A 14938-nucleotide genomic window follows, 5' to 3' on the forward strand; every position below is an offset into this window, starting at 1 on the left:
GAGCAGCAGCGGTATGAGCAGCAGCAGTGTGAGCAGCAGCAGTATGAGCAGCAGTATGAGCAGCAGCAGTGTGAGCAGCAGCAGTGTGAGCAGCAGCAGTGTGAGCAGCAGCGGTGTGAGCAGCAGCAGTATGAGCAGCAGCAGTCTGAGCAGCAGCGGTATTAGCAGCAGCGGTATGAGCAGCAGCGGTATTAGCAGCAGCGGTATGAGCAGCAGCAGTGTGAGCAGCAGCAGTGTGAGCAGCAGCGGTATGAGCAGCAGCGGTATGAGCAGCAGCGGTATGAGCAGCAGCAGTGTGAGCAGCAGCAGTATGAGCAGCAGCAGTATGAGCAGCAGCAGTGTGAGCAGCAGCAGTATGAGCAGCAGCAGTCTGAGCAGCAGCGGTATTAGCAGCAGCGGTATGAGCAGCAGCGGTATGAGCAGCAGCAGTGTGAGCAGCAGCAGTATGAGCAGCAGCAGTATGAGCAGCGGCAGTGTGAGCAGCAGCAGTGTGAGCAGCAGCAGTATGAGCAGTGGCAGTATGAGCAGCAGTGTTGTGAGCAGCACCAGTATGAGCAGCAGCAGTATGAGCAGCAGTTTTATGAGCGGCAGAGGTGTGAGCAGCAGCGATGTGAGCAGCAGCAGTATGAGCAGCAGCGATGTGAGCAGCAGCAGTATGAGCAGCAGCAGTATGAGCAGCAGAGGTGTGAGCAGCAGCAGTGTGAGCAGCAGCAGTGTGAGCAGCAGCAGTGTGAGCAGCAGCGATGTGAGCAGCAGCAGTATGAGCAGCAGCAGTTTGAGCAGCAGCAGTGTGAGCAGCAGCAGTATGAGCAGCAGCAGTTTGAGCAGCAGAGGTGTGAGCAGCAGCAGTATGAGCAGCAGTATGAGCAGCAGCAGTATGAGCAGCAGCAGTGTGAGCAGCAGCAGTATGAGCAGCAGCAGTATGAGCAGCAGCAGTTTGAGCAGCAGCGGTATGAGCAGCAGCGGTATGAGCAGTAGCGGTATGAGCAGCAGCAGTGTGAGCAGCAGCAGTGTGAGCAGCAGCAGTGTGAGCAGCAGCAGTGTGAGCAGCAGCGGTATGAGCAGCATCAGTTTGAGCAGCAGCGGTATGAGCAGCAGCGGTATGAGCAGCAGCAGTGTGAGCAGCAGCAGTGTGAGCAGCAGCAGTATGAGCAGCAGTATGAGCAGCTGCAGTATGAGCAGCAGTAGTATGATCAGCAGAGGTGTGAGCTGCAGCGATGTGAGCAGCAGCAGTATGAGCAGCAGTATGAGCAGCAGCAGTGTGAGCAGCAGCAGTATGACCATCAGCAGTATGAGCAGCAGCAGTGTGAGCAGCAGCAGTGTGAGCAGCAGCAGTATGAGCAGCAGCAGTATGAGCAGCGGCAGTATGAGCAGCAGTAGTATGAGCAGCAGAGGTGTGAGCAGCAGCGGTGTGAGCAGCAGCAGTATGAGCAGCAACAGTATGAGCAGCGGCAGTATGAGCAGCGGCAGTGTGAGCAGCAGCAGTGTGAGCAGCAACAGTATGAGCAGCGGCAGTATGAGCAGCAGCAGTGTGAGCAGCAGCAGAATGAGCAGCAGCAGCAGTATGAGCAGCAGCGGTATGAGCAGCAGCAGTGTGAGCAGCAGCAGTATGAGCAGCAGTATGAGCAGCAGCAGTGTGAGCAGCAGCAGTGTGAGCAGCAGCAGTGTGAGCAGCAGCGGTGTGAGCAGCAGCAGTATGAGCAGCGGCAGTGTGAGCAGCAGCAGTGTGAGCAGCAACAGTATGAGCAGCGGCAGTATGAGCAGCAGCAGTGTGAGCAGCAGCAGTATGAGCAGCAGCAGCAGTATGAGCAGCAGCGGTATGAGCAGCAGCAGTGTGAGCAGCAGCAGTATGAGCAGCAGTATGAGCAGCAGCAGTGTGAGCAGCAGCAGTGTGAGCAGCAGCAGTGTGAGCAGCAGCGGTGTGAGCAGCAGCAGTATGAGCAGCAGCAGTCTGAGCAGCAGCGGTATTAGCAGCAGCGGTATGAGCAGCAGCGGTATGAGCAGCAGCAGTGTGAGCAGCAGCAGTATGAGCAGCAGCAGTATGAGCAGCGGCAGTGTGAGCAGCAGCAGTGTGAGCAGCAGCAGTATGAGCAGTGGCAGTATGAGCAGCAGTGTTGTGAGCAGCACCAGTATGAGCAGCAGCAGTATGAGCAGCAGTTTTATGAGCGGCAGAGGTGTGAGCAGCAGCGATGTGAGCAGCAGCAGTATGAGCAGCAGCAGTATGAGCAGCAGCGATGTGAGCAGCAGCAGTATGAGCAGCAGCAGTATGAGCAGCAGAGGTGTGAGCAGCAGCAGTGTGAGCAGCAGCAGTGTGAGCAGCAGCAGTGTGAGCAGCAGCGATGTGAGCAGCAGCAGTATGAGCAGCAGCAGTTTGAGCAGCAGCAGTGTGAGCAGCAGCAGTATGAGCAGCAGCAGTTTGAGCAGCAGAGGTGTGAGCAGCAGCAGTATGAGCAGCAGCAGTATGAGCAGCAGCAGTATGAGCAGCAGCAGTGTGAGCAGCAGCAGTATGAGCAGCAGCAGTATGAGCAGCAGCAGTTTGAGCAGCAGCGGTATGAGCAGCAGCGGTATGAGCAGTAGCGGTATGAGCAGCAGCAGTGTGAGCAGCAGCAGTGTGAGCAGCAGCAGTGTGAGCAGCAGCAGTGTGAGCAGCAGCGGTATGAGCAGCAGCAGTTTGAGCAGCAGCGGTATGAGCAGCAGCGGTATGAGCATTAGCGGTATGAACAGCAGCAGTGTGAGCAGCAGCAGTGTGAGCAGCAGCAGTATGAGCAGCAGTATGAGCAGCTGCAGTATGATCAGCAGAGGTGTGAGCTGCAGCGATGTGAGCAGCAGCAGTATGAGCAGCAGTATGAGCAGCAGCAGTGTGAGCAGCAGCAGTATGACCATCAGCAGTATGAGCAGCAGCAGTGTGAGCAGCAGCAGTGTGAGCAGCAGCAGTATGAGCAGCAGCAGTATGAGCAGCGGCAGTATGAGCAGCAGTAGTATGAGCAGCAGAGGTGTTAGCAGCAGCGGTGTGAGCAGCAGCAGTATGAGCAGCAGCGGTCTGAGCAGCAGCGGTATGAGCAGCAGCGGTATGAGCAGCAGCAGTGTGAGCAGCAGCAGTATGAGCTGCAAAGGTATGAGCAGCAGCGGTATGAGCAGCGGCAGTGTGAGCAGAGGCAGTGTGAGCAGCAGCAGTATGAGCAGCGGCAGTATGAGCAGCAATATGAGCAGCAGCGGTGTGAGCAGCAGCAGTATGATCAGCAGCAGTGTGAGCAGCAGCAGTATGAGCAGCAGCGGTATGAGCAGCAGCGGTATGAGCAGCAGCGGTATGAGCAGCAGCAGTGTGAGCAGCAGCAGTATGAGCAGCAGCAGTATGAGCAGCAGCAGTGTGAGCAGCAGTAGTATGAGCAGCAGCAGTATGAGCAGCAGCAGTATGAGCAGCAGAGGTGTGAGCAGCAGCAGTGTGAGCAGCAGCAGTGTGAGCAGCAGCAGTGTGAGCAGCAGCGATGTGAGCAGCAGCAGTATGAGCAGCAGCAGTTTAAGCAGCAGCAGTGTGAGCAGCAGCAGTATGAGCAGCAGCAGTTTGAGCAGCAGAGGTGTGAGCAGCAGCAGTATGAGCAGCAGCAGTATGAGCAGCAGCAGTATGAGCAGCAGCAGTGTGAGCAGCAGCAGTATGAGTAGCAGCAGTATGAGCAGCAGCAGTTTGAGCAGCAGCGGTATGAGCAGTAGCGGTATGAGCAGTAGCGGTATGAGCAGCAGCGGTGTGAGCAGCAGCAGTGTGAGCAGCAGCAGTGTGAGCAGCAGCAGTGTGAGCAGCAGCGGTATGAGCAGCAGCAGTTTGAGCAGCAGCGGTATGAGCAGCAGCGGTATGAGCATTAGCGGTATGAGCAGCAGCAGTGTGAGCAGCAGCAGTGTGAGCAGCAGCAGTATGAGCAGCAGTATGAGCAGCTGCAGTATGAGCAGCAGTAGTATGATCCAGCAGAGGTGTGAGCTGCAGCGTGTGAGCAGCAGCAGTATGAGCAGCAGTATGAGCAGCAGCAGTGTGAGCAGCAGCAGTATGACGATCAGCAGTGTGAGCAGCAGCAGTGTGAGCAGCAGCAGTGTGAGCAGCAGCAGTATGAGCAGCAGCAGTATGAGCAGCGGCAGTATGAGCAGCAGTAGTATGAGCAGCAGAGGTGTGAGCAGCAGCGGTGTGAGCAGCAGCAGTATGAGCAGCAGCGGTCTGAGCAGCAGCGGTATGAGCAGCAGCGGTATGAGCAGCAGCAGTGTGAGCAGCAGCAGTATGAGCTGCAAAGGTATGAGCAGCAGCGGTATGAGCAGCGGCAGTGTGAGCAGAGGCAGTGTGAGCAGCAGCAGTATGAGCAGCGGCAGTATGAGCAGCAATATGAGCAGCAGGGTTGTGAGCAGCAGCAGTATGAGCAGCAGCAGTATGATCAGCAGCAGTGTGAGCAGCAGCAGTATGAGCAGCAGCGGTATGAGCAGCAGCGGTATGAGCAGCAGCGGTATGAGCAGCAGCAGTATGAGCAGCGGCAGTATGAGCAGCAGTAGTATGAGCAGCAGAGGTGTGAGCAGCAGCGGTGTGAGCAGCAGCAGTATGAGCAGCAGCAGTCTGAGCAGCAGCGGTATTAGCAGCAGCGGTATGAGCAGCAGCGGTATGAGCAGCAGCAGTGTGAGCAGCAGCAGTATGAGCAGCAGCAGTATGAGCAGCGGCAGTGTGAGCAGCAGCAGTGTGAGCAGCAGCAGTATGAGCAGTGGCAGTATGAGCAGCAGCGGTGTGAGCAGCACCAGTATGAGCAGCAGCAGTATGAGCAGCAGTTTTATGAGCGGCAGAGGTGTGAGCAGCAGCAGTATGAGCAGCAGCAGTATGAGCAGCAGCGATGTGAGCAGCAGCAGTATGAGCAGCAGCAGTATGAGCAGCAGAGGTGTGAGCAGCAGCAGTATGAGCAGCAGCAGTATGAGCAGCAGCGATGTGAGCAGCAGCAGTATGAGCAGCAGCAGTTTGAGCAGCAGCAGTGTGAGCAGCAGCAGTATGAGCAGCAGCAGTTTGAGCAGCAGAGGTGTGAGCAGCAGCAGTATGAGCAGCAGCAGTATGAGCAGCAGCAGTGTGAGCAGCAGCAGTATGAGCAGCAGCAGTATGAGCAGCAGCAGTTTGAGCAGCAGCGGTATGAGCAGCAGCGGTATGAGCAGTAGCGGTATGAGCAGCAGCAGTATGAGCAGCAGCAGTGTGAGCAGCAGCAGTATGAGCAGCAGCAGTATGAGCAGCAGCGGTCTGAGCAGCAGCGGTATGAGCAGCAGCGGTATGAGCAGCAGCAGTGTAAGCAGCAGCAGTATGAGCTGCAAAGGTATGAGCAGCAGCGGTATGAGCAGCGGCAGTGTGAGCAGCAGCAGTGTGAGCAGCAGCAGTATGAGCAGCGGCAGTATGAGCAGCAATATGAGCAGCAGGGTTGTGAGCAGCAGCAGTATGAGCAGCAGCAGTATGATCAGCAGCAGTGTGAGCAGCAGCAGTATGAGCAGCAGCGGTATGAGCAGCAGCGGTATGAGCAGCAGCGGTATGAGCAGCAGCAGTGTGAGCAGCAGCAGTATGAGCAGCAGCGGTATGAGCAGCAGCGGTATGAGCAGCAGCAGTGTGAGCAGCAGCAGTGTGAGCAGCAGCGGTATGAGCAGCAGCGGTATGAGCAGCAGCGGTATGAGCAGCAGCAGTGTGAGCAGCAGCAGTATGAGCAGCAGCAGTATGAGCAGCAGCAGTGTGAGCAGCAGCAGTATGAGCAGCAGCAGTATGAGCAGCAGCAGTGTGAGCAGCAGTAGTATGAGCAGCAGCGGTATGAGCAGCAGCGATATGAGCAGCGGCAGTGTGAGCAGCAGCAGTGTGAGCAGCAACAGTATGAGCAGCGGCAGTATGAGCAGCAGCAGTGTGAGCAGCAGCAGTATGAGCAGCAGCAGTATGAGCAGCAGCAGTGTGAGCAGCAGTAGTATGAGCAGCAACGATATGAACAGCAGCGGTATGAGCAGCGGCAGTGTGAGCAGCAGCAGTATGAGCAGCGGCAGTATGAGCAGCAGTAGTATGAGCAGCAGAGGTGTGAGCAGCAGCGGTGTGAGCAGCAGCAGTATGAGCAGCAGCAGTCTGAGCAGCAGCGGTATTAGCAGCAGCGGTATGAGCAGCAGCGGTATGAGCAGCAGCAGTGTGAGCAGCAGCAGTATGAGCAGCAGCAGTATGAGCAGCGGCAGTGTGAGCAGCAGCAGTGTGAGCAGCAGCAGTATGAGCAGTGGCAGTATGAGCAGCAGTGTTGTGAGCAGCACCAGTATGAGCAGCAGCAGTATGAGCAGCAGTTTTATGACAGAGGTGTGAGCAGCAGCGATGTGAGCAGCAGCAGTATGAGCAGCAGCGATGTGAGCAGCAGCAGTATGAGCAGCAGCAGTATGAGCAGCAGAGGTGTGAGCAGCAGCAGTGTGAGCAGCAGCAGTGTGAGCAGCAGCAGTATGAGCAGCAGCGATGTGAGTAGCAGCTGTATGAGCAGCAGCAGTTTGAGCAGCAGCAGTGTGAGCAGCAGCAGTGTGAGCAGCAGCGATGTGAGCAGCAGCAGTATGAGCAGCAGCAGTATGAGCAGCAGAGGTGTGAGCAGCAGCAGTGTGAGCAGCAGCAGTGTGAGCAGCAGCAGTGTGAGCAGCAGCGATGTGAGCAGCAGCAGTATGAGCAGCAGCAGTTTGAGCAGCAGCAGTGTGAGCAGCAGCAGTATGAGCAGCAGCAGTTTGAGCAGCAGAGGTGTGAGCAGCAGCAGTATGAGCAGCAGCAGTATGAGCAGCAGCAGTATGAGCAGCAGCAGTGTGAGCAGCAGCAGTATGAGCAGCAGCAGTATGAGCAGCAGCAGTTTGAGCAGCAGCGGTATGAGCAGCAGCGGTATGAGCAGTAAGCGGTATGAGCAGCAGCAGTGTGAGCAGCAGCAGTGTGAGCAGCAGCAGTGTGAGCAGCAGCAGTGTGAGCAGCAGCGGTATGAGCAGCAGCAGTTTGAGCAGCAGCGGTATGAGCAGCAGCGGTATGAGCATTAGCGGTATGAGCAGCAGCAGTGTGAGCAGCAGCAGTGTGAGCAGCAGCAGTATGAGCAGCAGTATGAGCAGCTGCAGTATGAGCAGCAGTAGTATGATCAGCAGAGGTGTGAGCTGCAGCGATGTGAGCAGCAGCAGTATGAGCAGCAGTATGAGCAGCAGCAGTGTGAGCAGCAGCAGTATGACCATCAGCAGTATGAGCAGCAGCAGTGTGAGCAGCAGCAGTGTGAGCAGCAGCAGTATGAGCAGCAGCAGTATGAGCAGCGGCAGTATGAGCAGCAGTAGTATGAGCAGCAGAGGTGTGAGCAGCAGCGGTGTGAGCAGCAGCGGTCTGAGCAGCAGCGGTCTGAGCAGCAGCGGTATGAGCAGCAGCGGTATGAGCAGCAGCAGTGTGAGCAGCAGCAGTATGAGCTGCAAAGGTATGAGCAGCAGCGGTATGAGCAGCGGCAGTGTGAGCAGAGGCAGTGTGAGCAGCAGCAGTATGAGCAGCGGCAGTATGAGCAGCAATATGAGCAGCAGGGTTGTGAGCAGCAGCAGTATGAGCAGCAGCAGTATGATCAGCAGCAGTGTGAGCAGCAGCAGTATGAGCAGCAGCGGTATGAGCAGCAGCGGTATGAGCAGCAGCGGTATGAGCAGCAGCAGTGTGAGCAGCAGCAGTATGAGCAGCAGCAGTATGAGCAGCAGCAGTGTGAGCAGCAGTAGTATGAGCAGCAACGGTATGAGCAGCAGCGATATGAGCAGCGGCAGTGTGAGCAGCAGCAGTGTGAGCAGCAACAGTATGAGCAGCGGCAGTATGAGCAGCGGCAGTGTGAGCAGCAGCAGTATGAGCAGCAGCAGTATGAGCAGCAGCAGTGTGAGCAGCAGTAGTATGAGCAGCAACGATATGAGCAGCAGCGGTATGAGCAGCGGCAGTGTGAGCAGCAGCAGTATGAGCAGCGGCAGTATGAGCAGCAGTAGTATGAGCAGCAGAGGTGTGAGCAGCAGCGGTGTGAGCAGCAGCAGTATGAGCAGCAGCAGTCTGAGCAGCAGCGGTAGCAGCAGCGGTATGAGCAGCAGCGGTATGAGCAGCAGCAGTGTGAGCAGCAGCAGTATGAGCAGCAGCAGTATGAGCAGCGGCAGTGTGAGCAGCAGCAGTGTGAGCAGCAGCAGTATGAGCAGTGGCAGTATGAGCAGCAGCGGTGTGAGCAGCACCAGTATGAGCAGCAGCAGTATGAGCAGCAGTTTTATGAGCGGCAGAGGTGTGAGCAGCAGCGATGTGAGCAGCAGCAGTATGAGCAGCAGCAGTATGAGCAGCAGCGATGTGAGCAGCAGCAGTATGAGCAGCAGCAGTATGAGCAGCAGAGGTGTGAGCAGCAGCAGTGTGAGCAGCAGCAGTATGAGCAGCAGCAGTATGAGCAGCAGCGATGTGAGCAGCAGCAGTATGAGCAGCAGCAGTTTGAGCAGCAGCAGTGTGAGCAGCAGCAGTATGAGCAGCAGCAGTTTGAGCAGCAGAGGTGTGAGCAGCAGCAGTATGAGCAGCAGCAGTATGAGCAGCAGCAGTATGAGCAGCAGCAGTGTGAGCAGCAGCAGTATGAGCAGCAGCAGTATGAGCAGCAGCAGTTTGAGCAGCAGCGGTATGAGCAGCAGCGGTATGAGCAGTAGCGGTATGAGCAGCAGCAGTATGAGCAGCAGCAGTGTGAGCAGCAGTATGAGCAGCAGCAGTATGAGCAGCAGCGGTCTGAGCAGCAGCGGTATGAGCAGCAGCGGTATGAGCAGCAGCAGTGTAAGCAGCAGCAGTATGAGCTGCAAAGGTATGAGCAGCAGCGGTATGAGCAGCGGCAGTGTGAGCAGCAGCAGTGTGAGCAGCAGCAGTATGAGCAGCGGCAGTATGAGCAGCAATATGAGCAGCAGGGTTGTGAGCAGCAGCAGTATGAGCAGCAGCAGTATGATCAGCAGCAGTGTGAGCAGCAGCAGTATGAGCAGCAGCGGTATGAGCAGCAGCGGTATGAGCAGCAGCGGTATGAGCAGCAGCAGTGTGAGCAGCAGCAGTATGAGCAGCAGCGGTATGAGCAGCAGCGGTATGAGCAGCAGCAGTGTGAGCAGCAGCAGTGTGAGCAGCAGCGGTATGAGCAGCAGCGGTATGAGCAGCAGCGGTATGAGCAGCAGCAGTATGATCAGCAGCAGTGTGAGCAGCAGCAGTATGAGCAGCAGCGGTATGAGCAGCAGCGGTATGAGCAGCAGCGGTATGAGCAGCAGCAGTGTGAGCAGCAGCAGTATGAGCAGCAGCAGTATGAGCAGCAGCAGTGTGAGCAGCAGTAGTATGAGCAGCAACGGTATGAGCAGCAGCGATATGAGCAGCGGCAGTGTGAGCAGCAGCAGTGTGAGCAGCAACAGTATGAGCAGCGGCAGTATGAGCAGCGGCAGTGTGAGCAGCAGCAGTATGAGCAGCAGCAGTATGAGCAGCAGCAGTGTGAGCAGCAGTAGTATGAGCAGCAACGATATGAGCAGCAGCGGTATGAGCAGCGGCAGTGTGAGCAGCAGCAGTATGAGCAGCGGCAGTATGAGCAGCAGTAGTATGAGCAGCAGAGGTGTGAGCAGCAGCGGTGTGAGCAGCAGCAGTATGAGCAGCAGCAGTCTGAGCAGCAGCGGTATTAGCAGCAGCGGTATGAGCAGCAGCGGTATGAGCAGCAGCAGTGTGAGCAGCAGCAGTATGAGCAGCAGCAGTATGAGCAGCGGCAGTGTGAGCAGCAGCAGTGTGAGCAGCAGCAGTATGAGCAGTGGCAGTATGAGCAGCAGCGGTGTGAGCAGCACCAGTATGAGCAGCAGCAGTATGAGCAGCAGTTTTATGAGCGGCAGAGGTGTGAGCAGCAGCAGTATGAGCAGCAGCAGTATGAGCAGCAGCGATGTGAGCAGCAGCAGTATGAGCAGCAGCAGTATGAGCAGCAGAGGTGTGAGCAGCAGCAGTGTGAGCAGCAGCAGTATGAGCAGCAGCAGTATGAGCAGCAGCGATGTGAGCAGCAGCAGTATGAGCAGCAGCAGTTTGAGCAGCAGCAGTGTGAGCAGCAGCAGTATGAGCAGCAGCTGTTTGAGCAGCAGAGGTGTGAGCAGCAGCAGTATGAGCAGCAGCAGTATGAGCAGCAGCAGTATGAGCAGCAGCAGTGTGAGCAGCAGCAGTATGAGCAGCAGCAGTATGAGCAGCAGCAGTTTGAGCAGCAGCGGTATGAGCAACAGCGGTATGAGCAGTAGCGGTATGAGCAGCAGCAGTATGAGCAGCAGCAGTGTGAGCAGCAGCAGTATGAGCAGCAGCAGTATGAGCAGCAGCGGTCTGAGCAGCAGCGGTATGAGCAGCAGCGGTATGAGCAGCAGCATTGTAAGCAGCAGCAGTATGAGCTGCAAAGGTATGAGCAACAGCGGTATGAGCAGCGGCAGTGTGAGCAGCAGCAGTGTGAGCAGCAGCAGTATGAGCAGCGGCAGTATGAGCAGCAATATGAGCAGCAGGGTTGTGAGCAGCAGCAGTATGAGCAGCAGCAGTATGATCAGCAGCAGTGTGAGCAGCAGCAGTATGAGCAGCAGCGGTATGAGCAGCAGCGGTATGAGCAGCAGCGGTATGAGCAGCAGCAGTGTGAGCAGCAGCAGTATGAGCAGCAGCGGTATGAGCAGCAGCGGTATGAGCAGCAGCAGTGTGAGCAGCAGCAGTGTGAGCAGCAGCGGTATGAGCAGCAGCGGTATGAGCAGCAGCGGTATGAGCAGCAGCAGTGTGAGCAGCAGCAGTATGAGCAGCAGCAGTATGAGCAGCAGCAGTGTGAGCAGCAGCAGTATGAGCAGCAGCAGTATGAGCAGCAGCAGTGTGAGCAGCAGTAGTATGAGCAGCAACGGTATGAGCAGCAGCGATATGAGCAGCGGCAGTGTGAGCAGCAGCAGTGTGAGCAGCAACAGTATGAGCAGCGGCAGTATGAGCAGCAGCAGTGTGAGCAGCAGCAGTATGAGCAGCAGCAGTATGAGCAGCAGCAGTGTGAGCAGCAGTAGTATGAGCAGCAACGATATGAGCAGCAGCGGTATGAGCAGCGGCAGTGTGAGCAGCAGCAGTATGAGCAGCGGCAGTATGAGCAGCAGTAGTATGAGCAGCAGCAGTATGAGCAGCAGCAGTCTGAGCAGCAGCGGTATTAGCAGCAGCGGTATGAGCAGCAGCAGTTTGAGCAGCAGCGGTATGAGCAGCAGCGGTATGAGCATTAGTGGTATGAGCAGCAGCAGTGTGAGCAGCAGCAGTGTGAGCAGCAGCAGTATGAGCAGCAGTATGAGCAGCTGCAGTATGAGCAGCAGTAGTATGAGCAGCAGAGGTGTGAGCTGCAGCGATGTGAGCAGCAGCAGTATGAGCAGCAGTATGAGCAGCAGCAGTGTGAGCAGCAGCAGTATGACCATCAGCAGTATGAGCAGCAGCAGTGTGAGCAGCAGCAGTGTGAGCAGCAGCAGTATGAGCAGCAGCAGTATGAGCAGCGGCAGTATGAGCAGCAGTAGTATGAGCAGCAGAGGTGTGAGCAGCAGCGGTGTGAGCAGCAGCAGTATGAGCAGCAGCGGTCTGAGCAGCAGCGGTATGAGCAGCAGCAGTGTGAGCAGCAGCAGTATGAGCTGCAAAGGTATGAGCAGCAGCGGTATGAGCAGCGGCAGTGTGAGCAGAGGCAGTGTGAGCAGCAGCAGTATGAGCAGCGGCAGTATGAGCAGCAATATGAGCAGCAGGGTTGTGAGCAGCAGCAGTATGAGCAGCAGCAGTATGATCAGCAGCAGTGTGAGCAGCAGCAGTATGAGCAGCAGCGGTATGAGCAGCAGCGGTATGAGCAGCAGCGGTATGAGCAGCAGCAGTGTGAGCAGCAGCAGTATGAGCAGCAGCGGTATGAGCAGCAGCGGTATGAGCAGCAGCGGTATGAGCAGCAGCGGTATGAGCAGCAGCAGTGTGAGCAGCAGCAGTGTGAGCAGCAGCGGTATGAGCAGCAGCGGTATGAGCAGCAGCGGTATGAGCAGCAGCAGTGTGAGCAGCAGCAGTATGAGCAGCAGCAGTATGAGCAGCAGCAGTGTGAGCAGCAGCAGTATGAGCAGCAGCAGTATGAGCAGCAGCAGTATGAGCAGCAGCGGTCTGAGCAGCAGCGGTATGAGCAGCAGCGGTATGAGCAGCAGCAGTGTAAGCAGCAGCAGTATGAGCTGCAAAGGTATGAGCAGCAGCGGTATGAGCAGCGGCAGTGTGAGCAGCAGCAGTGTGAGCAGCAGCAGTATGAGCAGCGGCAGTATGAGCAGCAATATGAGCAGCAGTGTGAGCAGCAGCAGTATGAGCAGTGGCAGTATGAGCAGCAGCGGTGTGAGCAGCACCAGTATGAGCAGCAGCAGTATGAGCAGCAGTTTTATGAGCGGCAGAGGTGTGAGCAGCAGCGATGTGAGCAGCAGCAGTATGAGCAGCAGCAGTATGAGCAGCAGCGATGTGAGCAGCAGCAGTATGAGCAGCAGCAGTATGAGCAGCAGAGGTGTGAGCAGCAGCAGTGTGAGCAGCAGCAGTATGAGCAGCAGCAGTATGAGCAGCAGCGATGTGAGCAGCAGCAGTATGAGCAGCAGCAGTTTGAGCAGCAGCAGTGTGAGCAGCAGCAGTATGAGCAGCAGCAGTTTGAGCAGCAGAGGTGTGAGCAGCAGCAGTATGAGCAGCAGCAGTATGAGCAGCAGCAGTATGAGCAGCAGCAGTGTGAGCAGCAGCAGTATGAGCAGCAGCAGTATGAGCAGCAGCAGTTTGAGCAGCAGCGGTATGAGCAGCAGCGGTATGAGCAGTAGCGGTATGAGCAGCAGCAGTATGAGCAGCAGCAGTGTGAGCAGCAGCAGTATGAGCAGCAGCAGTATGAGCAGCAGCGGTCTGAGGCAGCAGCGGTATGAGCAGCAGCGGTATGAGCAGCAGCAGTGTAAGCAGCAGCAGTATGAGCTGCAAAGGTATGAGCAGCAGCGGTATGAGCAGCGGCAGTGTGAGCAGCAGCAGTGTGAGCAGCAGCAGTATGAGCAGCGGCAGTATGAGCAGCAATATGAGCAGCAGGGTTGTGAGCAGCAGCAGTATGAGCAGCAGCAGTATGATCAGCAGCAGTGTGAGCAGCAGCAGTATGAGCAGCAGCGGTATGAGCAGCAGCGGTATGAGCAGCAGCGGTATGAGCAGCAGCAGTGTGAGCAGCAGCAGTATGAGCAGCAGCGGTATGAGCAGCAGCGGTATGAGCAGCAGCAGTGTGAGCAGCAGCAGTGTGAGCAGCAGCGGTATGAGCAGCAGCGGTATGAGCAGCAGCGGTATGAGCAGCAGCAGTATGATCAGCAGCAGTGTGAGCAGCAGCAGTATGAGCAGCAGCGGTATGAGCAGCAGCGGTATGAGCAACAGCGGTATGAGCAGCAGCAGTGTGAGCAGCAGCAGTATGAGCAGCAGCAGTATGAGCAGCAGCAGTGTGAGCAGCAGTAGTATGAGCAGCAGCGGTATGAGCAGCAGCGATATGAGCAGCGGCAGTGTGAGCAGCAGCAGTGTGAGCAGCAACAGTATGAGCAGCGGCAGTATGAGCAGCGGCAGTGTGAGCAGCAGCAGTATGAGCAGCAGCAGTATGAGCAGCAGCAGTGTGAGCAGCAGTAGTATGAGCAGCAGCGATATGAGCAGCAGCGGTATGAGCAGCGGCAGTGTGAGCAGCAGCAGTATGAGCAGCGGCAGTATGAGCAGCAGTAGTATGAGCAGCAGAGGTGTGAGCAGCAGCGGTGTGAGCAGCAGCAGTATGAGCAGCAGCAGTCTGAGCAGCAGCGGTATTAGCAGCAGCGGTATGAGCAGCAGCGGTATGAGCAGCAGCAGTGTGAGCAGCAGCAGTATGAGCAGCAGCAGTATGAGCAGCGGCAGTGTGAGCAGCAGCAGTGTGAGCAGCAGCAGTATGAGCAGTGGCAGTATGAGCAGCAGCGGTGTGAGCAGCACCAGTATGAGCAGCAGCAGTATGAGCAGCAGTTTTATGAGCGGCAGAGGTGTGAGCAGCAGCAGTATGAGCAGCAGCAGTATGAGCAGCAGCGATGTGAGCAGCAGCAGTATGAGCAGCAGCAGTATGAGCAGCAGAGGTGTGAGCAGCAGCAGTGTGAGCAGCAGCAGTATGAGCAGCAGCAGTATGAGCAGCAGCGATGTGAGCAGCAACAGTATGAGCAGCAGCAGTTTGAGCAGCAGCAGTGTGAGCAGCAGCAGTATGAGCAGCAGCTGTTTGAGCAGCAGAGGTGTGAGCAGCAGCAGTATGAGCAGCAGCAGTATGAGCAGCAGCAGTATGAGCAGCAGCAGTGTGAGCAGCAGCAGTATGAGCAGCAGCAGTATGAGCAGCAGCAGTTTGAGCAGCAGCGGTATGAGCAGCAGCGGTATGAGCAGTAGCGGTATGAGCAGCAGCAGTATGAGCAGCAGCAGTGTGAGCAGCAGCAGTATGAGCAGCAGCAGTATGAGCAGCAGCGGTCTGAGCAGCAGCGGTATGAGCAGCAGCGGTATGAGCAGCAGCATTGTAAGCAGCAGCAGTATGAGCTGCAAAGGTATGAGCAGCAGCGGTATGAGCAGCGGCAGTGTGAGCAGCAGCAGTGTGAGCAGCAGCAGTATGAGCAGCGGCAGTATGAGCAGCAATATGAGCAGCAGGGTTGTGAGCAGCAGCAGTATGAGCAGCAGCAGTATGATCAGCAGCAGTGTGAGCAGCAGCAGTATGAGCAGCAGCGGTATGAGCAGCAGCGGTATGAGCAGCAGCGGTATGAGCAGCAGCAGTGTGAGCAGCAGCAGTATGAGCAGCAGCGGTATGAGCAGCAGCGGTATGAGCAGCAGCAGTGTGAGCAGCAGCAGTGTGAGCAGCAGCGGTATGAGCAGCAGCGGTATGAGCAGCAGCGGTATGAGCAGCAGCAGTGTGAGCAGCAGCAGTATGAGCAGCAGCAGTAT

At 56.5% G+C, this 14938-nt stretch overlaps 1 pseudogene; it reads left to right on the forward strand.

Moving 5' to 3' along the window:
* The first annotated feature begins 460 nt into the window (after positions 1 to 460).
* Positions 461 to 1776, forward strand: LOC135533958 (putative mediator of RNA polymerase II transcription subunit 26; annotated as a pseudogene).
* The last annotated feature ends 13162 nt before the right edge of the window (positions 1777 to 14938 follow it).

This window comes from Oncorhynchus masou, unplaced genomic scaffold (assembly GCF_036934945.1).
Source record: "Oncorhynchus masou masou isolate Uvic2021 unplaced genomic scaffold, UVic_Omas_1.1 unplaced_scaffold_2841, whole genome shotgun sequence".
Lineage (NCBI taxonomy): Eukaryota > Metazoa > Chordata > Actinopteri > Salmoniformes > Salmonidae > Oncorhynchus > Oncorhynchus masou.